Source organism: Oncorhynchus mykiss, chromosome 23, assembly GCF_057628025.1.
Source record: "Oncorhynchus mykiss isolate SJ-2025 chromosome 23, ASM5762802v1, whole genome shotgun sequence".
NCBI lineage: Eukaryota > Metazoa > Chordata > Actinopteri > Salmoniformes > Salmonidae > Oncorhynchus > Oncorhynchus mykiss.
The window spans coordinates 19,952,543-19,978,678 of NC_143044.1; the positions used below are offsets into that span (position 1 = coordinate 19,952,543).

Sequence of the window (26,136 nt, forward strand, 5' to 3'; positions counted from 1 at the left end):
TCTGGGCAGTGTGTCCTAGTTCCTCATTTTACCACCGTAATTGCCTTAAAACCATTAATTTCGTTATTCCAGCAATATGGCTGTGAGCAACCCATCTGAGGGGGGTGAGATGGAAAGCAAGATAGATCACTCTACCGGACAAAATCAAATACACGCACACACACACACAATTATGACTGGCAGAAAATGGCATCTTGAACAACTTCTCTTTCAGATCTGAGATCATAGACAAATACAAGCTATCATTGGCAACCATGTAGTGTATGCCTTTACAAACATGGCAACTGTCTTTAGTTAACTTTATTTCACAAATTTGTTTCCCCTTGAGGATCTTGTACAAAAATGTTTACTGAAGTGAAAACATTTAGGGTTATCGTAGACAAGATGGTGCAGAGTCAGAGGGGAAGGATGAGGGTGAATGAAAAGAGGACATACATATAGTGTATGGAAACTCCCAGGTCCTCTCTTAGTAAAGCCTTGTGAATCAGCCTTCCATTCAGTGGTCTCAACTGAGTTGTTGTTTTGGGAGTAATTGTGTATTTCGGAGGCGCATCCCAGAATCCTAATTATGTTAATGTTTTAATTAGTGTTGGTTAGATAAGCCCCAGCTCTACCGCACTGAAGAACTACACAAAGGCCTCCCCATATGAGCATGGTGTTGTGTGACCAATGTAAGCAATCACAGTCTACACGATACCTTCAAGATACCAATATATATTTTTTAAGTATTTCAACACCATATGGCATCAAAGTCACAGATCTTGGTTGTCAGCAGACATTGCTGATGCATTTCAGTCCTACAGATGTAGGATCATAATTTGACCAGTTTCTCACAGCAGGGAAAGTAATCCTGCAGCATCAGGAAATTATTTTGTGATTATAATTCAAGACAATTTTGTAGTGGTTGATACATTTTTAGTTAGAGCAAATCAAGTCCGACATTTTAAAGTGGAAATTACAAACTTTAGAAGCATTTTTAAACCTTCAATACACTACAAGTTTTGCATTTCCTGCAATAACAGGTTGATCAAATTAAGATCTTGCAACCTCTTGGATATGTTGACCCAAGAGGATGTTTGGTTAATGATGAGTGGGCAAGTATTCAGTTAACTCTAGGTCTCTTGGGCTGCGTTTACACAGGCAGCCAAATGTAGGTATTTTTTTCACTAATTGGTATTTTGACCAATAAGATCAGCCTTGAAAAAAATCTAATGTGATTGATCAAAATACTTGGTGGAAAAAATATCAGAATTGGCTGCCTGTGTAAACGGAGCCTTGGTCAGCAGGGAAGTTCCTCCTTATTCCACATTGTGGATTGTCTGGAATATTCTTGTAATGTCTGATCCCAACTCACACCCTCAAACAAGTAGATCCCCTGAACGCAGCTCACTCTCCAGATCCCAATCACCTGAATTCTAATCACATGTTCACACACCTGTATATCATTATCACACTATTTAATTCAGTTCTTTGCGCCCCATCGCTGTGAGGTATTGTTTGTTTTGTGACACACGGCTTTCCGAGTGCTGGGTTTCCCTGTGATATACTTCTCCTGTGATAGAAATCTAGATCACTTTGTTGAAAACTGTATCCAAAGAATCTATGCAGACTATTTCAAGGTATAATAGTGAATCATTAATACAAGCAGCTGCAAAGTAAATCCATCTCTGATTGCAGTTAGGGAATGAGCTTGAAGAGTAAATGATTACAAGTCCCTTATGTAGTGGGAGCTGATAATACATTCATATTGTTTACACAAGTTCTTTATACAAGCAACAGTTCCAGAACACAATGTTCTTGTGTTAGGGTGCAGACATAACCAGAGTCTATGAAATGCATAACATCACAGTTAAAACACAAATCAGAGCATAAACCTTGGAAGTTACAACAGCTCACCCCATTTCTGCTACCACAGCTTCAACTGATATTTAACAGAATCCTGTGGAGTGCATTACAAATAGAAATACATCACCCGTCTCTGTGTTTACCTCTACCTTTAACCTGAACTTTGAGGTATATTACATCAGACGAACGGGTAGCGAGCAGAGGGAGCGCTTGGTAGCATGCACAGTGGATGCAGTTTATGCAGATTAACATTAGAATTGTGGAGATCGTTGAAGAACTTGACTTGCCTGCACAGAGCCCTGACCTCAACCCCATCGAACACCTTTGGGATTAATTGGAACGCCGACTGTGAGCCAGGCCTAATCGCCCAACATCAGTGCCCATTCTCACTAATGCTCTTGTGGCTGAATGGAAGCAATGTTCCAACATCTAGTGGAAAGCCTTTCCAGAAGAGTGGAGGCTGTTATAGCAGCCAAGGGGATACAAACGGTGTATTAATGGCCATGATTTTGGAATGAGATGTTCGATGAGCAGGTGTCATTGGTAATGTAGTGTACATGATTACATTGTGCATGTTCAATTAATCAGTAATTACTATTCACCATGTCCTCACCTGGGATATGAACTCACAATTTATTGGTTCATAGTACTCGATCTTCCTTCTACACCAAGTATCAGTTAATCTGACAATCATCCCATAATTGATAATATTTACTTTTTTCATGTAACGGCAGATTTCCTCCTCTTCGTCTGAAGAGGAGTAAGGATCGGACCAAGATGCGGCGTGGTAAGTGTTCATGACGATTTTAATAAGAAAAGCACTGAACACTAACAAATACAATAAACTAATATGTGAAATAACCAATCCGAAACAGTACCATGTGGCGACAAACACCCACAAACCAACAGTGAAACCCAGGCTACCTAAATATGGTTCTCAATCAGGGACAACGATAAACAGCTGCCTCTGATTGAGAAACATATCAGGCCAAACACAGAAATAGAAAAAACATAGAAACACAAACATAGACTGCCTACCCCAACTCACGCCCTGACCATACTAAATAAAGACAAAACAGAGGAAATAAAGGTCAGAACATGACATTTCAGAAATGTAAGGGATTTCTGTATTGTTTTCTAATTTTGGTGGGGCAGAATAACGTGATTTAATGAAACTGCTGAGTCACTATCTTATATGCATAGTCACTTTAACTATCCATTCATGAACATACTACCTCAATTGGGCCGACCAACCGGTGCTCCCGCACATTGGCTAACCGGGCTATCTGAATTGTGTCCCACTAACCGCCAACCCCTCTTTTACACTACTGCTACTCTCTGTTCATCAAATATGCATAGTCACTTTAACCATATCAAAATGCCTAAGGAGGAGGGGTTAGGGTTTGTTCTGACATAGCCCAACTATAAGCACAGGCCCTAAAGATATTCCTTATTGGGACAGTAGTTAGTGCTGTCATCATTGGTGCTGGTGGCCAACCATTTTCTATGTATGTTTGGTGGAATGATTTATTTAGAATTCAAGGCACACTTAACCAGCATGGCTACCACAGCATTCTGCAACGATACGCCTTCCCATCTGGTTAGCGCTTAGTGGGACTATCATTTTGTTTTCAACATGACAATGACCCAAAACACACCACCAGGCTGTGTAAGGGCTATTTGAACAAGAAGGAGGGTGCTGTATCAGATGACCTGGCCTCCACAATCACCTGACCTCAACCCAATCGAGATGGTTTGGGATTAGTTGGACCACAGAGTGAAGGAAAAGCAGTCAACAAGTGCTCAGCATAATAGGAACTTCTTCAAGACTGTTGGAAAAGTATTCCAGGTGACGACCTCATGAAGCTGGTTGAGAGAATGCCAAGAGTGTGCAAAGTTGTTATCAAGGCAAAGGGTGGCTACTTCGAAGAATCTCAAATACAAAATACATTTGATTTGTACAATGTAGAAAATAGTAAAAATAAAGAAAAACCCTTGAATGAGTAGGCGTGTCCAAACTTTTGCCTGGTACAGTATATCCCTTATTTCCTTTCTTTCCAAAACACTTGAGCGTGCCGTCTCTGATCAACTTTCTTGTTATCTTTCTCAGAACGATCATCTTGACCCTAACCAGTCAGGCTTCAAGATGGGTAACTCAAGCGAGACTGTTCTTCTCTGTGTCACGGAGGCTCTCCACACTGCCAAAGCTGACTCTCTCTCCTCTGTTCTCATCCTCCTACATCTATCCACTGCCTTCAACACCGTGAACCATCAGATCCTCCTCTCCACCCTCTCAGGGCTGGGCGTCATATGCTCTGCACACTTTTGGATTGCATCCTACTTGGCATGCCGCTTCTACCAGGTGTCGTGGAGAGGATATGTGTCACCCAGTTCTAGTCTCTCTCCTCTGCTCTCTATACACCAAGTCACTCGGCTCTGTCATATCCTCAGATGGTCTCTCCTATCATTGCTATGTGGATGACACTCAACTACTTTTCTCCCTCTCTGACACCCGTCTCTGTGTGCCTGGCAGATACCTCAACTTGGATGTCGGGCCACCACCTCAATAAGACTGAGCTGCTCTTCCTCCCGGGGAAGGCCTGCCCACTCAAAGACCTCACCATCACGGTTGACAACTCCACAGTGTTGCCCTCCCAGAGTGCAAAAACCTTGGCGTGACCCTGGACAACACCCTGTCGTTCACTGCAACATCAAAGCAGTGACTAGCTCCTGAAGGCTCATGCTCTTCAACATCCGTAGAGTACGACCCTACCTCACACAGGAAGTGGTGCAGGTCCTAATCCAGGATCTTGTCCTCTCCTGTCTGAACTACTGCAACTCGCTGTTGGATGGGCTCCTCACTTGTGCCATCAAACCCCCTGAAATGTATCCAAAAGGCTGCAGTGACTTGTTTTTAACCTTCCCAAATTCTCTTATGTCACCCCGCTCCACCTCAAATTCCACTGGCTTCCAGCCAAAGCTGTCATCCTCTACAAGACTGTTGTGCATACCTATAGAACAGCAAGAGAAACTGCCTATCCCCACCTTCAAGCTATGCTCAAACCCTATACCCCAACCCTTAGCCCTCCCACCCCTACGGGCACAGTCAATTTAGTGTATGTAAACTTCTGACCCACTGGAATTGTGATACATAAGTGAAATAATCTGTCTGTAAACAATTGTTGGAAAAATGACTTGTGTCATGCACAAAGTAGATGTCCCAACCGACTTGCCAAAACTATAGTTTGTTAACAAGAAATTTGTGGAGTGGTTGAAAAATTAGTTTTAATGACTCCAATCTAAGTGTATGTAAACTTCCGACTTCAACTGTAGGAAGTACTGGGGTCTGAATGGATATTTTCTATAACCTGTAGGGATCACAACATGGTATATACTTGGCATGTAGGTTTCTTACTAATGGATGGCACAAACTGTGATATGGGGGACTTAAAAAAGTGTATTGTTTTTATGGACTGTAAAGTTTGTGGACATTACTGTAGTATTTACTACAGTGCCTAATGTGAATAATGCTGTAGTATATTATGTGAATAATAATTAGTGTGAATAATGCTGTAGTGTTTACTGTAGTATTCTACAACATTCTCTAGTAAGTTCAACACATGATTGAGGGATACTACAGTGTGCATTATAGTATTCTACAGTATAATACAGTTCACTATAGAATTACATAGTATATGTCCTGTAGTATTTTTCATTTGTTGTGTCTAGAACATTAATGTTGTACAGTATATTCTGAGAACATTGTAACCACATTCTAGATATGTTCTGTTTGACGTTAAGGGAAAGTTCTCCTAATTTTAATACCAACACATTCTAAAAAGAATCTAAGGTTTTTGCTAACATAGACTAACTAACAGAAACCTGGATTCTCAAACATTAGGGTAACATTACGAGGAACATAAAAAAAAGATGTTCTCTCTCCCTAGAATTGTTAGCTGGGAGCCCACCCTCTTTTCCCGATGTCAATCATGTCTTTAGGAGGCACTGTAACTAGCTAGCTTGAGTATGTTGAGAAATAAATAAATAAAGGAGCTAAATACAAAAAAATTCAACAGAAATCGCTACAGAGGTAGTTGGTATGTAATGAATTTGGAGATATGAATACTTAAAGTATTTTTTAAGCTGGGGAGGGGGGTGCCCTTTTTTCAGTTTGAGCACCTGCCCACTGAATGGTCTGTGCACTGCCCTGTATGTGTAGGATGGAGAAAGAGTATGTTTTGATGTGGTGGAGCTGGATGGGCAGGACATACACATATTCAATTAGTCTACTGTGGTGTCCGTTTAATTCTATCTCTCAATACATTTATTGTCACGTTCTGACCTCTATTTCTGTTGTTTTGTATTTATTTAGTATGGTCAGGGCGTGAGTTGGGTGGGCAGTCTATGTTTGTTTTTCTATGTTTTGGGGCATTTCTATGTTTTCGGCCTAGTATGGTTCTCAATCAGAGGCAGGTGTCATTAGTTGTCTCTGATTGAGAATCATACTTAGGTAGCCGGGGTTTCACTGTGTGTTTGTGGGTGATTGTTCCTGTCACTGTGTTTGTTGTCACAGGATAGGACTGTTTTGCGTTTTCACATTTCTTGTTTTTGTTAGTTTGTTCATGTGTAGTGATTTATTAAAACATGAATAACCACCACGCTGCGCTTTGGTCCGCTTCTCTTCCTCCTACAGACGAACGCCCTTACAGAATCACCCACCTACCAAGGACCAAGCGGCGTGGTAAACAGAGGCAGCAGCAACAGCAGCAGCAGGAGAAGCGACTGGTGCAGCAGGAGCAACAGCAGCAGCAGCAAAAGCAGCAGCAGGAGGAGCAACAGCAGCAAAATCAGCAGTGGGAGAGGCTGCACTACTTGGAGAGATGGACTTGGGAGGAGATTCTAGACGGGAAAGGACCCTGGGCAGAGCCAGGAGAATATTGCCGCCCCAAGGCCGAGCTGGAGGCAGCAAAAGCAGAGAGGCGGCATTATGAGGAACTAGCACGGCAGAGCGGATGGAAGCCCGAGAGTCACCCCCAAAAATTTCTTGGGGGGGGGGGCACAGGGGGAGTGTGGCAGAGTCAGGAGTCAGACCTGAGCCAACTCCCCCCGTTTATCGTGAGGAGCCAAGGAGGAGCTCAGAACCAGAGCTGGTGTTGGAGGTGAGCGAAGCAGAGACTGTGAAGGAGTTAATGGGGAAATTGGAGGAGAGTGATATGAGGGACTTGCTGGTTTGGTGCATGAGGCACGACATTCGCCCGACGGAGCGTGTCAGGGATTTAATGGCACCGGGGTCAGCTCTCCATACTCATCCTGAGGTGCGTGCGAGGGGTCTGGTGAAGACTGTGCCAGCCTCACGCACCAGGCCTCCTGTGCATCTCCCTAGCCTTGCACGTCCTGTGCCATCTCAGCACTACAGTGCTCCTAGCAGTGCTAACTGTGGCGGGCGTGGTGCTGGTCAGGCACCGTGTTATGCAGTTGTGCGCACGGTGTCCCCAGTACGCGTGCTTAGCCCGGTGCGCTACATCCCAGCTCCCCACATCTGCCGGGCTAGGGTGAAGATCCAGCCAGGGCGGTTGGTGCCAGCCCTGCTCTCAAGATCTCCAGTACGCCTTCACGGCCCGGTCTATCCGTCACCACCTCCACGCACCAGCCCTCCGGTGGCAGCCCCCCGTACCAGGCTGTCTCTCCGGCCCATCCTTACAGGGGCTTCCTCCTCTCCAGCGCTGCCGGAGCCTCCCACCTGTCCGGCGCCTCTGCCGGAGCCTCTCGCCTGTCCGGCGCCGCTGCCGGAGCCTCCCGCCTGTCCGGCGCCGCTGCCGGAGCCTCCCGCCTGTCCGGCGCCGCTGCCGGAGCCTCCCGCCTGTCCGGCGCCTCTGCCGGAGCCTCCCGCCTGTCCGGCGCCTCTGCCGGAGTCTCCCGCCTCTCCGGCGCTACCAGGGCCTTCCTCTTCTCCAGCGTTGCCGGAGCTTCCCGTCTGCCAAGCGCCAGCTGAGCTTCCCGTCTGCCCAGCGCCGTCCGTCTGCCCAGCGCCGCCAGCGCCGACCGTCTGCCCAGCGCCGCCAGCGCCGCCCGTCTGCCAGGAGCCGCCAGCGCCGCCCGTCTGCCAGGAGCCGCCAGCGCCGCCCGTCTGCCAGGAGCCGCCAGCGCCGCCCGTCTGCCAGGAGCCGCCAGCGCCGCCCGTCTGCCAGGAGCCGCCAGCGCCGCCCGTCTGCCAGGAGCCGCCAGTCAGCCAGGGGCCGCCAGTGCCGCCAGTCAGCCAGGGGCCGCCCAGTGCCGCCAGTCAGCCAGGGGCCGCCCAGTGCCGCCAGTCAGCCAGGGGCCGCCCAGTGCCGCCAGTCAGCCAGGGGCCGCCCAGTGCCGCCAGTCAGCCAGGGGCCGCCCAGTGCCGCCAGTCAGCCAGGGGCCGCCCAGTGCCGCCAGTCAGCCAGGGGCCGCCCAGTGCCGCCAGTCAGCCAGGGGCCGCCCAGTGCCGCCAGTCAGCCAGGGGCCGCCCAGTGCCGCCAGTCAGCCAGGGGCCGCCCAGTGCCGCCAGTCAGCCAGGGGCCGCCAGTGCCGCCAGTCAGCCAGGGGCCGCCAGTGCCGCCAGTCAGCCAGGGGCCGCCAGTGCCGCCAGTCAGCCAGGGGCCGCCAGTGCCGCCAGTCAGCCAGGGGCCGCCAGTGCCGCCAGTCAGCCAGGGGCCGCCAGTGCCGCCAGTCAGCCAGGGGCCGCCAGGGGCCGCCAGTAAGCCAGGGGCCGCCAGTAAGCCAGGGGCCGCCAGTGCCGCCAGTCAGCCAGGGGCCGCCCGAGCAGCTGCCCCTCTGTCCCGAGCTGCTATCGCCCCTCTGTCCCGAGCAGCTATCGCCCCTCTGTCCCGAGCAGCTATCGCCCCTCTGTCCCGAGCTGCTATCGCCCCTCTGTCCCGAGCTGCTATCGCCCCTCTGTCCCGAGCTGCTATCGCCCCTCTGTCCCGAGCAGTTGTCCCTCTGTCCCGAGCAGCTGCTTCACCTCTGTCCCGAGCTGCCCCTCTGTCCCGAGCAGCCCCTCTGTCCAGTGGGGTCATTGAGAGGGGTGGTCATGGTGAGTAAGCCAGGGAGGCGGACAATAAGGCGGACTAAGACAATGGTGAAGTGGGGTCCGCGTCCCGCGCCAGAGCCGCCACCGCGGACAGACGCCCACCCAGACCCTCCCCTATAGGTCAAGGTTTTGCGGCCGGAGTCCGCACCTTTGGGGGGGGGGTACTGTCACGTTCTGACCTCTATTTCTGTTGTTTTGTATTTATTTAGTATGGTCAGGGCGTGAGTTGGGTGGGCAGTCTGTTTGTTTTTCTATGTTTTGGGGCATTTCTATGTTTTCGGCCTAGTATGGTTCTCAATCAGAGGCAGGTGTCATTAGTTGTCTCTGATTGAGAATCATACTTAGGTAGCCTGGGTTTCACTGTGTGTTTGTGGGTGATTGTTCCTGTCACTGTGTTTGTTGTCACAGGATAGGACTGTTTTGCGTTTTCACATTTCTTGTTTTTGTTAGTTTGTTCATGTGTAGTGATTTATTAAAACATGAATAACCACCACGCTGCGCTTTGGTCCGCTTCTCTTCCTCCTACAGACGAACGCCCTTACATTTATAGCCAATTTGTCTCTTTTATACAAAGACAAATGTAGCCACTAGGTAAGAGCTGTGAATCACTCAAGAAGTGACTATTTGAACACCAGTCTAATAGTTAAGGCCCTGAAATCCACGAGTTGCTCTGTCTTGTTGAAATGAGACTGGAGCCTCTGTAATGTAGCTTCCAATTCTAATGTTGTACATCGCACATGAAAATATGTGATACTCTTACATGCAGGTATGCAGTGCCTACATTTTATTTTATTGTTAGATCCAAAGAATATTAAGAAAGTGATTATCTACGCGTGCTTCTCTGGAGCTCAACGCCGGCTTGGGAGATTGGAGTCATTACCTTGTAGAGCAGATGGAGGTGTCAGTTCAGACAAATGAGAATAGATAGATACGGATGGATGGATGAGTTGATACTATAGAATGTGGCAATGAGGCACCAAGTAGGCCTATACTGTATTTGCACCAATATTTCCCCTCTTGTAAGACCTTCCTTAGAGAAGGAAGCACTCATAAAGCCCTGGCCCAGGAATGAGTCACCAAAGCGCCCCTAGAACATTGGCCATCACTGCTGACGACCTTGTACCTAATGAGATTATTTGCAACACTTAACAAATGTGTTTTATATGACGCTCCGCACAGGGTCTCCCTGGGAGAGAGGGGCAGAGAGCGGTAAGAGAGCGAGAGCGACAAGGAGGGGGACGGATGGAAGGAGAGGTCAGAAGTCCCGGGGAAAAGGTCTGTCTCAAACTGAGCCAGTCATCTGGTCCCTGTGCCACCACCTGCCCCCCTCTGTTGCTCAGTGAAGGGATGTGGAGAACCTGAAAGGTTAATTAGCCTCCATGGGGCAGGGCTCCCAGGGGTTCATCCCTCTTTTCCTCTTGCTCTTCCTCAATCTCCCTCCATCTCTGTCTCTCTCTCTTCCTTTCTGGCCCTGTCAGCTCTATGAATGAAGTTCGAGGGGAAGCCAATTTCTAATCTAATTTATAATAATAATTGTTTAATTTTCATTGTTGGACATGCAAAAATGTAAAAACACCAGGAAATCAACTCCAATCTGTTGCCAAGTATTTCCACGCATAATAGAGAGACACGTGATCATATACAAATGTATGCAATGTTTGAAATTATTCTGTTTTTGTAAATATAATATAAGTTTGGGCCATCGGCACAAGAAGAAAATTGGTCCATGGCTGAATATAGTTGATGAACCCTACAGAGTGTGTTTTTTAATGAAATTACCCACGCATGCATTGAAGGCGCACACACTCGCACACACACACATGCAAACACATGCATGCAAACTTGCACGCACTCCCTCACAGACATTCAAAAACACTGTTAATGAGAGATGTTACTGTCTATAAGCCATGCATAGGAGACAGCAGCCAGTGCTCTCCTTTCATCCCAGACATGTCTCATCCAGACACCTGTCGTCTGTCACTGCTGGATCTCCATGCTGTAGGTCCCTCAAGCTGGCTGCTCTCTCCTCACTCCCACCTGACAGCATGACACCACTCTCAGTTTACCATCTAGACAGCATATCTCACAGAAATAACTCCACTTCCGCCTATGCCACCTACTTCAGAAACATAGAAAGATGGTTTGACTCCCAGATAGTCCAACTACATTGTTTTAATTATTAATTAATCCATGAAGGATAACATCTTAGCCTAATCATGCTGTTTGCTTGAGTCGTCAATCAGTTGCCTCATTAAGGAATGGTCAGACATTCAGGCCCAGGGATGATAGGCTTTTAAACAAGGACACAAATTTTATTTGTCACATACACATGGTTAGCAGGTGTTAATGCGAGTGTAGCGAAATGCTTGTGCTTCTAGTTCCGACCATGCAGTAATAACCAACAAGTAATCTAACAATTTCACAACAACTACCTTATACATACAAGTGTAAAGGAATTAATAAGAATATGTACATAAAAATATATGGATGAGTGATGTAGGGTATGTAAACATTATATAAAGTGGCATTGTTTAAAGTGACTAGTGATACATTTATTACAGTGGCTAGAGATTTGAGTCATTAAGAAGTTTGGCAGCAGCCATTCAGGGTTAGTGATGGCTGTTTAACAGTCTGATGGCCTTGAGATAGAAACTGTTTTTCAGTCTCTCGGTCCCAGCTTTGATGCACCTGTACTGACCTCGCCTTCTGGATGATAGCGGGGTGAACAGGCAGTGGCTCGGGTGGTTGTTGTCCTTGATGATCTTTTTGTCCTTCCTGTGACTTATGGTGGTGTAGGTGTCCTGGAGGGCAGGTAGTTTTCCCCCTGTGATGTGTTGTGCAGACCTCACTACCATCTGGAGAGCATTACAGTTGTGGGCGGAGCAGTTGCCGTGCCAGGCGGTGATACAGCCCGACAGGATGCTCTCGGTTGTGCATCTGTAAAAATTGTGTTTTTAGTGACAGGCCAAATTTCTTCAGCCTCTTGAGGTTGAAGAGGCACTGCTGCCCCTTCTTCACCACTCTGTCTGTGTGGGTGTACCATTTCAGTTTGTCTGTGATGTATAAGCCGAGGAACTTAAATCTTTCCACCTTCTCCACTGCTGTCCCGTCGATGTGGATAGGGGGCTGCTCTCTCTGCTGTTTCCTGAAGTCCACGATCATCTCCTTTGTTTTGTTGACATTGAGTGTGAGGTTATTTTCCTCACACCACACTCCGAGGGCCCTCACCTCCTCCCTGTAGGCCGTCTCGTCATTGTTGGTAAGCCTACCACTGTAGTGTCGTCTGCAAACGTGATTATTAAGTTGGAGGCGTGCATAGCCACACAGTCATGGGTGAACAGGGAGTACAGGAGAGGGCTGAGAACGTACCCTTGTGGGGCCCCTATACTGCACCACACTTAGTGGGTTCAACTCAGAAACTTAAGTATTCTTAATCTTACTATTTTTATGTAATTCATTCTTAGGTGGGATTATGATGTGTTTATTTGCTAACTTTGGGAAATGTTAATCCTTTTGATGTGTATTGTCTCTTTCAGCTGCATAAGTCTCCTGACTCTTCTATCAGAACACCACAGTACAGTATGTCCTCCTGACTTGTTTTCCCTTATTGACTCTTCTATCAACATTTACATTCATTTGCCTAGACGGTTCTGTCTATTCACTGTATGCTTTCCTTGAATGATCAACATTGTACGTTTTGGTATAGAAGGAAGTAAATCAACCAAATCCATGTAATCTAAAAAAAAAGTTACTTTTCCCAGACACATAAGATAGTCTCTGTGGTCATTCATCCCTTATAGGAATGGACACAGGGAGACATAGGGACACAGAGCCCAGGCATGGCAGGGGAATCTCATTATAAAAAGGAGTCTATCAGGCTCTGACAGGAGGGCTATTAATCTCTTCCCAGACTGTTTCAGGGATGAGAGAATCCCCAGAACTGACCCACCGCTTTATGGGTTTCCTCCATTGCATGGCCCACTGGTGGGCTTTAACTATGGAAACACAGGCATTAGTTCCAAGGCCAGAGAAAACTTCTCTGTGACTGAGCTCAGGTTGAAAGATGATACAGTTGATGGGATAATAGGGTCTAAAGTAGAACTTGATTAAAGTTTCAGCAATGTGGTCCAGAAATATGGTGGAATAAAAGGAGGTTTAGAGATGTATTGAATAAATTAACCCATGCAGTATCGAAACTGAGAGAGCTAGCACATGTAAATGTGTGTACACATATGCACACTTAAACTTACTCTCACACAAACCCGCGCACACACACTCACACATTCACACACAAACACGCGCACACTCACTCACACAAACATGCGCACACACAAACACTCACACCAACAATCACGCCCACACACTCACAAAAGTGTTTTTCTAAATGCGTTTGGAAGCAGAAAACAAATGTCGAGACCTTCCCATCGAGTAATTTGATTGATTAAGCGGCATAAAATGGAAGACAAAAAATGACACGGCATGTATCGAAGATATGTGTTTTCGGTTACATTTTGCACTACAACGGCTTAAAATTGTTTCTCCCTTCGATGGATCCACTCTCACACATTCCTCCTGTGTTGTTGTGTGTTCGCGATTCATAATAGTTTTGTTTCAGTATTGTTCCCAGGGGAGGCTCTGGTGAGAGGGCAAGAAAAGCCATTAGATAAGCAGATCTGTCCTCTGTGACCAAACAAGCTGAACAATCTCTCTCTCCAAGTATCCAGACAGAACATGAAGATGTTCAGAACCATGTTAACATGCACACTACTAGAATAGATACAGTATAGCAGCTTCAGTAACATGGAAGATGACGGGCTATAAAACTGCCCTGTTCACATACAGAGCAAATACTAAGAATTGTGTTACAGTTTTTTTTTTACAATCGCTAGGACCCTTCTCAATACTTAGGTTACTTTTTCAAAACTCTCAAAACAGTTCTCCTAACCAACTTTCGGCTTGGCACAGCAGTACATTTCACATCCAAAATGCACTAAAACTACCAAAACACTTCATACATGTCTCAAATCAACTAATTTGTCCATAACACTAGCAAAGGTTGTCACCCAACAAGCACACTTTGTCACTCATAAAACAATGACCTAAATCAGACATGATGCAATATGCCTCAATACATTTGATGTCATTTTTTGGCATCGAGTGTTTCCAAAATACAAACATTTGTATATACACCATCTACCAATACAGATACAATAGCAATGCTAGTCAACCCTGTCTTCTGCATTTAGCCACAGGTTCCCATCCACATCTTATGTCATATTGGGCAATACACATAGGAAAGAATCTTTCGTCATGCCTGGTCCATCCCTGGCAATCTTCTGCAGATATGTCCAGGCATCCAGCATTCATTGCATCCAGGAGGGACATTTGATCATGTGTGGTCATAAACCTTCCACCTCCATGAGGAAAATAATTCCTCTAAGGGGTTGAGGAATGGAGAGTAAGGTGGGAGGAAAACACTTCCTCTATGGGGTTGAGGAATGGATAGTAAGGTGGGAGGAAAAGTGACACCATCCTGGGATGGGCTGCAAACCACTCTGTGACTGCACAGGGAGTGGTGAAATCCCACATTGTCCCAGATAATTACAAACGTTGGCCAATTTCTCCTCACCCTTTCCTCACCTGGCACAACTCTTCCATAGAGGTCATCCGGGAATGAAATGAGACGCTCAGTGTTGTATGGCCCAATTAGCTGTTTGTAACAGCAATCCATCAGAGGACATTGCTGTACACATTGTGTTTCGGCTAAGTTGAAACCAGCCTTATCCACAAAGATGAATATGTGAGGTGTTCGCCTGGCTTCATTCTCCATGACTCTAAAATAAATCCACAAGAGTTAGGCTATTACGGTAGTTTACATTATACCTAAAAACAAGCCTTTGTCTGCCCCTGCCCTGTTTGGTTCTGTTCAAAACCAGTTCTATATTTTCTAGTCATTTACCTGGACGTATTGGTTCCTGAGTTGCTTGACTCGTTCTGAGTTCCTCTCAATGGGGACAACTGCTTTCCTGACTTTATGTTGTTTCAGGACTCTGTAAATAGCTGTTATGCTTACATTGTTAATATTTCCAACTGTAATATTGTCTGCCAACGCTCTGTCCCAAATCTCTGTGAGTTTTATACCATTGTGTCTGATGACTATATCAACGATTGCAGTTTCCTGCACAGCAGTGAAAATCCTACCTCTCCCGCCTGTGGTAGGTTCCTAAGCAGAAACACAAAAACAATTACACACAAGTTGGTTTGGAGGCTTTGCTCAACTTACTTCTGTAATGTGCAGTTTAGTCAGATGCCCTTGCAGAATGCACGTCTTAACTGTTGTTTTGCCGGAAACTTCTCACAATAGATGCCTCTGTTGAGCGTTGCAGATGTGATGACTTATTAAATGATCAATTATAGTAGCCATAATCTCACCTGAGACTACAGCTCTTGATCTTCCTCTCAGTCTTCTTCTACCATGCATACATACTGTCAGGGGTGCGTAACTGGTCGCATGGAAGTCAAACGCAGGAGAGCAGAACTTGGTAAATAGCCGGAGCCGTTTAATGTACATAACTTCTTGAGTGTAGGGGGCAGGATTTTCGTTTTTGGCAAAAAAAAAATGACCCATTTGAAACTACCTATTTCTCAGGCCCAGAAACTAGAATATGCATATAATTGTCAGATTAGGATTGAAAACACTTTAAAGTTTCCAAAACTGTCAAAATTGTCTTTATTGTCTGTGAGTATAACAGAACTGATATTGCAGGCGAAAACCTGTGGAAAATCAAACCAGGAAGTGGCTTCTATTTTGAAATCTCCATGTTCCATAGCCTGCCTTTGCTCCATTTAAAGGGATATCAAAGAGATTCCTCAAGGTGTCAACAGTCTTTAGACATAGTTTCAGGCTTTTATTTTGAAAAATGCGCGAGAAAGCTAACATCGCATCAGTGGATAGCTGGGTGTTCGCAGAGTTTTGCTTGCGCAACAGAGTGGGGCAGCCATGGTCTCTCCCTCTCCTATTGAAAAAGCGACAGTCCCGGTTGATATATTATCGATTATATATTTTAAAAACAACCTGAGGATTGATTATAAAAATCGTTTAACATGTTTCTGTGGACATTACGGATACTATTTGGAATTTTCTTCTGCAATGTCGTGACCGCTCAATGTCGTGACCGCCTGTGGATTTCTGAACATAACGCGCCACACAAATGGAGGTTTTTTGGATATAAAATAATCTTTATGGAACAAAAGGAACATTTATTGTGTAACTGGGTGTCTCGTGAGTGCAAACATCTGAAGATCATCAAAGGTAAGCGATTTAATATATTGCTTTTCTGACTTTCGTGACCAATCTACTTGGCTGCTAGGTGTTTGTAATATTTTGTCTACTGAGAAGGATGTTCTTACATAAACGCTTGTTATGCTTTCGCCGAAAAGCTGCATTGACATCTGACACGCCAGGTGGATTAACAACAAGCTAAGATTTGTTTTGCTATATTGCACTTGTGATTTCATGAAAATTAAATATGTTTAGTAATTAAATTTGAATTTGGCGCGCTGCAATTCAGCGGGTGTTGATTAAAATCATCCCGCTAACGGGATGGGTGCGCCAAGAAGATAACTACTGGCATACAAAAACAACAAAACACATGGGCACAAAACCTTTATCGCACCAGTCACATAAAGCAAACGTACTTACAATAAACAACTCCCGACAAGGACATGGGGGAAAAAGAGGGAACATGTAATTAGGGAATTGAAACCAGGTGAGTACGACAACCAGACAAAACAAATGGAACATGAAAAATAGATCGATGATGGCTAGAAGACCGGTGACGTCGACTGCCGAACACCACCCGAACAAGGAGAGGAACTGACTTTGGCAGATGTCGTGACACGTACTCCTCTCCCGGCCACTCTTCTTACTCTGTCAGCCTCTGTCAGCCACTTCTCTATCTCTGGCTGGCTCCAAAATCATTGTCACAGGGGCACTGCCCCCCCCCCCCCCCCCAGAACCGCCACTGCTTGGTTGGGGTCACTTGTCTCACTCTCCTTCTTTTCTCTGACTGTCTCTCCCTATCTGTCTCCATATCTACTTCACTGCTTACTTTTCCTACTCCTGACTTTGTCCCTTAGCATCTCTGTGTTGCTACTCTGTTTTCAGTGCCACCTCTCTCTGGTCAGGCTAGATTTGAGAAAGGCTCCATCGGTGTGACATATCATGTCTTCTCTGCAGCCTCTGGACACCTCAGCCAGAGCCTCAGGGTCAAAGCAATTACAGAGTACAATGCACAGGGAGGGAGGGGGAAGAGGACGACAGGGAGGGAGGGGGAGATGGGGAATGAGGGGAAGGAATCTGTCCTTATTCTGAACTGTCTGTGACCGGCTCTATCACTCCTATTGAGGTGATTTTTAAATGCTATTTTCGCGTGTCCCCCTTATTGGATATATTTTTCACCCATTAGTTCACACACAGTATAGTCCTGGGGGGTGTTGGAAATATTCCCAATTTTACTGCATTGAAAATGTCACTATTGGGAATATGACCAGATTATCGTACTGCCTCCAGAAATATGACTGAGATGATGATGCAGACAAAATGGTTACAATCTCTGGTAAATAACTAGCTACTTATTTGCAAAACAAAAATACATTGCATGGAAAGATATTGAGCTGATAGCACAATCACCCGGATTCAGAACTATCTGTAGCTATATTCTGCCTTTGGTCTTGTTGACTGTATGTACTCCGTTCTGTCTTGGTGGCTTCCATCAGTTTACAGCTGCATAGCTGGAACAAAAGTGCAGACGGGCGGCCTGAGCATTAACACAACTGATTACCATCCCACACACCCTGGCGCCTAATCCATAAAGCAAAGTGTCTTGAGAGAGAGAGAGAGATTCTTCTTCCCACCACCTACCTCCTGCTGTCTGATATCTTTCTCTCTCCCACTCTGTCACACTCGCTCTCTCTCTTTAATGCTGTACACAACCACACATATAATATTCATATCAGTATCTGTTAATACTCTAATTGGAATGCCTGCAGATTTCTCCATCTCTCAAACCTTGTATCTCTCCATCTTTCAAACCCTGTATCTCTCCATATCTCAAACCCTATATCTCTCCATATCTCAAACCCTATGTGTCTGTCTGTCCATCTCTCAAACCCTGTATCTCTCCATATCTCAAACCCTGTATCTCTCCATCTCTCAAACACTGTATCTCTCCATCTCTCAAACCCTGTATCTCTCCCGTATCTCAAACCCTATGTGTCTGTCTGTCCATCCGTCTGTCCATTCATCTGCACACCGTTCTCTCCCACTTGGACAAGAGGAACACCTACGTGACAATGTAGTTAATTGACTATAGCTCAGTGTTCAACACAATAGTGCCCTCCAAGCTTATTACTAAGCCCAGGACCCTGGGACTGGACTTCCTGACAGGCCACCTTCAGGTGGCGAGGGTAGGCAAGAACACATCTGTCATGCTGACACTCAACACGTGGGCCCCTCATGGATGAGTGCTTAGTCCCCTCCTGTTCTCCCTGTTCACCCACGACTGCGTGGCCATGCACAATTCCAACACCATCCTTAAGTTTGCTTCTCATCACATGCGCTGTTGCTATTATCTCTCCTGTTATCTAGTCACTTTATACCTTCCTATATGTACATATCTACCTCAATTACCTAGTACCCCTGCACATCAACTTGGTACTGGTACAAAGCCACAGCTGCATTTGAGACAGACCTAAATTTAGCTCGCGCTGCAGTGCAGGTGACATGCGACAGGCTTCCCATACTCAAGCATACCACCACTGAGGGAGAGTCAGCTGTTTTTCTTTTGGCTGTGGAGCTGCAGCAAAGTGAAATGCTACCCCAATCCTGAATGCCCTGCTAGGCATCTCAGTTCATTATTCACTACCAGAAGGAAAGGTTAGGGGCAGTGGATTGGCTTTATTGAGCATAATTTAATCTCTAATCTCCCCTATTTACAATCTGTTTATTCATTTGTCTGGTTCACATGTTGCTGTGTCACATACAGACATGTATGAAAAAATCTCTGTTTGTGGGTCAATGATAAAATAAGGGAAAATAATGAAGACACTTTCATCCTCGAGAGTCTTCAATATGCCATACCTTTACCCTGCATCTCAAAAGGTAATAACGCCACTGTCTTCTCTCTAGATTCTTCTGATTGAAAAATGTTGTGTGGTCACAAAGAGCTGGTAAGATGATTTGATGAATACCCATTTATTTATATATTCTTGAATGTTTCCTGGACTCCATTAAAAAGAAATAATTCATTGAAGTGAAGTTGTGATGAAGTTCGCTGCCGGCGTCTGTTTTTTTAAATATTTTTTGAACCATTCCAATTTGCGAGGATAAGACAGATTACGTCCGTCTGTGAGTGCAGCTTCATATGGAGACTTTCATTGTGAACTCAATCATACAATATTGAGAGAGAGAGAGAGAGAATGTGTGAGTAAGAAAACCCATCACCTACAGAATGCATGCGGCAGAGTAAATTTGGTACCTAGTCTCCCTCTGCAAATACCTGAAAGTCCATCTTTACACTGAGTCTTTTTGGGATTCATGGAGAATGCAGGAAACAGGTGGTTCTCTAATGGCTAGATGGGCTTGAACTCTGGAGCATCCTTTGCACTCGTGTTTGTTTTTGTTACATACCTTAGTCACTTCCCCCCAGCTCTCATTTAGCCTGAGTGCTGTTTTCATCTCATTACTGAATGAAAGGAGGAGAAAGAAGAGAGACAGAAAATGCTACTTAGCCAATGTACAAGTTGTTGATTGTGGGCATACAACTGTTTGACTCAGCACACAGCTCAATGGTACTGAGTCATGGAGAGTTGTTTTTTGTTTACACAGCTGTGTAACATGGGATATCCTCTTACATCTGTGAGCTGAGCACCTAAAGCCCTTCTGGAATCAACAGTACATCCCCCCCTCTCTGGAATCGTCCCAAGCTCACAACTACCCAACAGCCTCCGCAGGCTGACATACACACGTCTACAGAGCCCTTAGCTTGACAGCTTAAATATTTCCATTCAAAGCCTGCTGTGAGTGTGAAGCCCTCAAGAGCTGATGTAGCAAGCTATACTGTTTGTTGTTTTGTTTTTCTACTAGTCCAGACATTATACACAAGCTCAGCCTAAAGAACATACCCTCAATACTGTGCTTGCTGGTCCATATCCCATATATGAGCCCAACAAGAATAACTCTGTAACACGGATCTTTATTGCCTTCACTGCAACAAAAGCTATTGGTTTAACTTCTTAGGGTATAAGGGGCAGCATTTTCACTTTAGGATAAATAGGTTGCCCAATTTCAACTTCCTGATACTCATGCCAAGAATATAAGATATGCATCTTTTTAATAGATTTGGATAGAAAACACTCTGTTTCTAGAACTGTTTGAATCATGTCTGTGAGTATAACAGAACATATGTAGCAGGCAAAACCCCAAGGTACTTGTTTTCAGTTCCTACTGCTTCCACTGGATGTCACCAGTCTTTGGAATTTGGTTGAGGTGATTCCTTTGTGCATGAAGAAGTACGGCCATCTTGGAAAAAGGTAACGCTGTTGAGAGTGTGCAAGACTTAAAAAGTAGCGTTAGTTTCCTCTCCTCCTCTATTGAAAACAGATAGACCCGTCTTCAATTTGATCGATTATTAACGTTTAAAAATACTTAAAGTTGTATTACAAAAGTAGTTTGAAATGTTTTGGCAAAGTTTACAGAAAGATATTTTGTAGTGACGTTGTGCAATTTGGAAGCTGTTTTTTTTCTGGATCAAACGCGCCAATTAAATGGACATTTTGGATATATATGGACGGAATTAATCGAACAAAATGACCAATTGTGATGTTTATGGAACATCTTGGAGTGCCAACAAAAGAAGCTTGTCAAAGGTAAGGCCTGCAGGGTTGAAATATGCTACTCTCTTTGTTTACTGTTGTGCTATCATCAGATAATAGCTTCTTATGCTTTAGCCGAAAAGCCTTTTTAAAATCTGATGTTGGCTGATGTTGGCTGGATTCACAACGAGTGTAGCTTTAATTTAGTATCTTACATGTGTGATTTAATGAAAGTTTTTTATATAATTTTATTTGAATTTGCCGCGCTGCATTTTCCCTGGTTTTTGCCCAAGTGGGACGCAAGCATCCCCTACACCATAAGAAGTTAAACATAATCAATATCTGCAGAGAAATCAAACACCAAAGAAACTGACCCATACCTTCTGGTCCACTCCGAAAATCTGATCATTCACGTTGTCCCTTATATTAGCAACAGTCATCAAAATTGTAAAAAAAAGTTTTAAAAGCAACATTCACTGGCCAGTTTTGGTACACCCATCTAGTACTGGGATGGATCCACCTTTCCCTCCATAACATTCTGAATTCTTTGGGGCATGCTACAAGTTGTCGGAAACATTCCACAGGGATGCTGGTCCATTCTGACGTGATGGTATCACGCAGTTGCTGCAGATTGGATAGCGGTACATTCATGCTGTTGTAACGGATGTGAAATGGCTAGCTTGGTTAGGGTGCGCGCTAAATAGCGTTTCAATTGGTGACGTGACTTGCTCTGAGACCTTGAAGTAGTAGTTCCCCTTGCTCTGCAAGGGCCGCGGCTTTTGTGGAGCGATGGGTAACGATGCTTCGTGGGTGACTGTTGTTGATTTGTGCAGAGGGTCCCTGGTTCGCGCCCGGGTATGGGCGAGGGGACGGTCTAAAGTTATACTGTTACACTGTGAACACCCCGTTCCATCTCATCGCAAAGATGCTGTATTAGGTTGACGTCTTGGGACTGTACAGGCCACTCAAGTAAAATTAACTCGCTGTTATATTCCAGGCAATGTTTTCCACTCCTCAATTATTAATTGTTGATGACTGCGTGCCCACTGGAGCCGCTTCTTCTTGTTTTTAGCTGATAGGAGTGGAACCTGGTGTGGTCGTCTGCTACAAGCGCCCATCCATGACAAGAACCGATGAGTTCTGCGTTCTGAGATGCCGTTCTGCACCGCTATTTGTCTATTATTTGCTCTGCCTGTAAGCTTGCACGATTCCTGCCATTCTCCTTTGACCTCTCTCATCAATTAACTGTTTTTGCCCACAGGACTGCCACTGACTGGATGTTTTTTGATCTTCACACCATTCTCTGTAAACCCTAGACACTGCCGTGTGTGAAATGCCCAGGAGGGCGTTTGTTTCTGAGATACTAGATCCGGCACGTCTGGCACTGACAGTCATGACACGGTCAAAGTTGCTAAAGTCCCTCATTTTGCCCATTCTAACGTTCAATCGAACAGTAACTGAATGCAATGATGCCTGTCTGCCTGCTTTATATAACAAGCCACAGTCACATGACTCACTGTCTGTAGGAGCAATCTATTTCCGTGAATGGGGTGGTGTACCGAATAAAGTAGATTTTTAGGGGGGTTTGTATCTTTTGATTTGAAAAATATTTTTTATTGTGAAACAAACAAGAAATAAGACAAAAAACTGAAACTTGTGTGTGCATAACTATTAACCCCCCCAAAGTCAATACTTTGTAGAACCACTTTTTGCAACAATTACAGCTGCAAGTCTCTTGGGGTATGTCTCGATAAGCTTGGCACATCTAGCCACTGGGATTTTTGCCCACTCTTCAAGGAAACACTGCTCCAGCTCCTTCAAGATGGATGGTTTCTGCTGGTGTACAGCAATCTGTAAGGGCCGACACCGGACAGGAGCAGCAGGTATGGGGAGTCAGACATTTATTCGGGGAACAGACAAGAAAACAAGAGAGGAACAGCGTCAGAACACGGGTAACACAGACATGAGACATTAATCCCGAAGCAGGGAACAGAGCTTGGGAACAGACATATATAGGGAAGGTAATTACACAAGTAATTGAGTTCACGTGAGTCCAATGACCGCTGATGCGCGTGATGGGGGAAGGCAGGTGTGCGTACTGATGGTGGCTTGAGTGCGTAATGCTGGGGATCCTGCCACCCTCGAGCGCCAGGAGGAGAAAGAGCGAGAACGGGCGTGACACAATCTTTAAGTCATATCACAGATTCTCAATTGGATTAAGGTCTGGGCTTTCACTAGGTCATTCCAAGACATTTAAATGTTTCCCCTTAAACCACTAAAATGTTGCTTTAGCAGTATGCTTAGGGTCATTGTCCTGCTGGATGGTTAACCTCCGCCCCAGTCTCAAATCTCTGGAAGACTGAAACAGGTTTCACTCAAGGATTTTCCAGTATTTAGTTCCATCCATCATTTCTTCAATTCTGACCAGTTTCCCAGTCCCTGCTGATGAAAATTATCCCAACAGCATGATGCTTCCCCCACATGCTTCACTGTGGGAATGGTGTTCTCGGGGTGAAGGGTGGTTTTTGGATTTGTGCCAGACATATTATTTTCCTTGATGGCCAAAAAGCTACATTTTACTCTCATCTGACCAGAGTACCTTCTTCCATATGTTTGGGGAGTCTCCCACATGCCTTTTGGTGAACACCAAATGTGTTTGCTTATTTCTTTCTTTAAGCAATGGCTTTTTTCTGGTCACTCTTCCGTAAAGTCCAGCTCTGTGCAGTGTGTGGCTTAGTGTGGTCCTATGGCCAGATATCCAATCTCCGCTGTGGAGCTTTGCAGCTCCTTCAGGGTTATCTTTGGTCTCTTTGTTGCCTCTCTGATTAATGCCCTCCTTGCCTGGTCCATGAGTTTTGGTGGGTGGCCCCTCTTGGCAGGTTTGTTGTGGTGGCATATTCTTTCCATTTTTTAAATAATGGATTTAATGGTGCTCCGTGGGATGTTCAAAGTTTCTGATATTTTTTTATAACCCAACCCTGATCTGTACTTCTCCATATCTTTGTCCCTGACCTTGTTGGGAGAGCTCCTTGGTCTTCATGGTGCCGCTTGCTTGGTAGTGCCCCTTGCTTAGTGGTGTTGCAGACTCTGGGACCTTTCAGAACAGGTGTATATATACTGAGATCATGTAACACTTAGATTGTACAGGTGAACTTTATTTAACTAATTATGTGACTTCTGAAGGTAATTGGTTGCACCAGATCTTATTTAGGGGCTTCATAGCAAAAGGGGTGAGTACATATGCACCCCTTTTCCCTTTTATATTTTTTAGAATTCTTTGAAGCAAGTTTTTTATTTTATTTCACTTCACCAATTTGGACTATTTTGTGTATGTCCATTGCATGACATCCAAATAAATATCCATTTAAATTACAGGTTGTAATGCAACAAAATAGGAAAAATGCCAAGGGGGATGAATGTTTTTGCAAGGCAATGTAATATCACTACAATCCGAATGTTCATTTTCGGAAGTTGCTTTCATTTCAGCGCATCTACACTGAGTGTGCACACATTAGGAACACCTTCCGAATATTGAGTTGCACCACCTTTTGCCCTCAGAAAAGCCTCAATTTGTTGGGGCATGGACTCTACAAGGTGTCAATAGCCTTCCACTGGGACGCTGGCCCATGTTGACTTCAAAGGTTCACACAGTTGAGTCAAGTTGGCTAGATGTCATTTGGGTGGTGGACCAGTCTTGATATACACGGGAAACGTGAAAAAGACAGCAGTTTTGCAGTTCTTGACACAAACCAGGGCGCTTTGGACCTACATCCATTCCCCATTCAAAGGCACTTCAATCTTCTGTCTTTCCCATTCACCCTCTGAATGGCACACATGCACAATCCATGTCTCAATTGTCTCAAGGCTTAAAAATCCTTCTTTAATTAACCTGTCTCCTACTATTCATCTACTCTGATTGAAGTGGATTTAAAGTGACAATAAGGGATTATAGCTTTTACCTGGATTCACCTGGTCAGTCTATGTCATGGAAAGAGCAGGCATTCCTAATGTTTTGTACACTGTGTAATTTGTAAAAATGTTAACTGTATTAAAATATTACTTTTTTCAACTCCTAAAAAATGAACACCAATCAACATTAAGTTAGCTTTCTTCTCTTTCTTGTGATGTAAGTGTCACGTATACTCCCTCTCCGGCCTCTAGGTCATCAGGCTGCTGATTATCCCGCACACCTGTCACCAGTGTCAAGCGCACCAGTGCCTCATGAAACTCACCTGGACTCCATCACCTCCTTGATTATCTGTCACTCCCCTTGGTTCATTCATCAGGTGTTATTGACTATGTTTCATGTCGGTGCGTTGTTTGTGTTTCGTGGTTATTGTGTTGTTTATTTAATTATTAAAATATTCACCCCCTGTACTTGCTTCCCGACTCTCAGCACACTCGTTACAGTAAGTGTCACGACAATGTGTTAAATCCCTGACAAAGTATTAGTTATCTTATAGATACAACAGAAAGACAAAGTATTCCATTGAGACCATTTAAGCCAATACTGGGGTGTGTTTGACAGGCTATTATGAACATTTACACGGTCATAATATTAACGAGAAAAAACGACAGGCACAAGCTAGAGTATGAAAGAGTCAGAGGAGTAAAATGAAAGCAATCAATCCAGCTATATTTAAGTGACAAGTGGATTTCCCCCCTTCAAACACAGGAAATAGATTGCAGAAAAAGACAGATCATCTGGTGGGCGGGGCATGAACGTTGCTACACATGTCTAGACACTACTTGCACACCCAGACAGACAATCTTGATCCTGTGAAGATACAGGGAATTACACAAAGAGGTTGATGAAAACTGTGTCAATGTTGTAGTCTCTCTCTCTCTCTCTCTCTCTCTCTCTCTCTCTCTCGTGAGAAGAAAGAACATACAGGGTGGTTAACACATCGGTGGAGGGATGGATCGATGGTTTGTGATGGAGGGATGGTGTGTCCACCTGGGGAGGCAGGAGAACAAGCGGAAAACACACCTAAAACGCTGTGCCTCTCCTTCTGTGTCGAGGCTTAAAAATAATGATTTAACCTGTCTCCTCCTCTTCATCTACATTGATTCAAGTGAATTTAACAATTGTCATCAATAAGGGACCATAGCTTTCGCCTGGATTAACCTGGTCAGTCTGGAAAGACTGGAAAGAGCAAGTTCTTAATGTTTTGTATATTCAGTGGATTTTGGATATTTTAACATTGATCATATTGAAATTATTGTGCAAGTTTAGGATTGTATTATTTTATGATAATCTGTGATTGTAAATTGGTGTACAATTCAATCCACTGGAAAAGGGGGATACCTAGTCAGGTGTGCAACTGAATACATTCAACTGAAATGTGTCTTCCGCATTTAAC

At 44.8% G+C, this 26,136-nt stretch overlaps 1 protein-coding gene and 1 long non-coding RNA gene across 3 annotated transcripts in view; one reads left to right on the forward strand and one right to left on the reverse strand.

Moving 5' to 3' along the window:
- Nucleotides 1–26,136, reverse strand: part of LOC110502554 (pro-neuregulin-3, membrane-bound isoform) — a 516,109-nt gene that overhangs the window by 295,998 nt on the left and 193,975 nt on the right. The window lies entirely within an intron of this gene.
- On the forward strand, nt 2,580–5,924 carry LOC149972534 (uncharacterized). The gene is made up of 2 exons (XR_016490995.1): nt 2,580–2,632; nt 3,956–5,924. It is a non-coding gene; the product is annotated as an uncharacterized LOC149972534 (long non-coding RNA).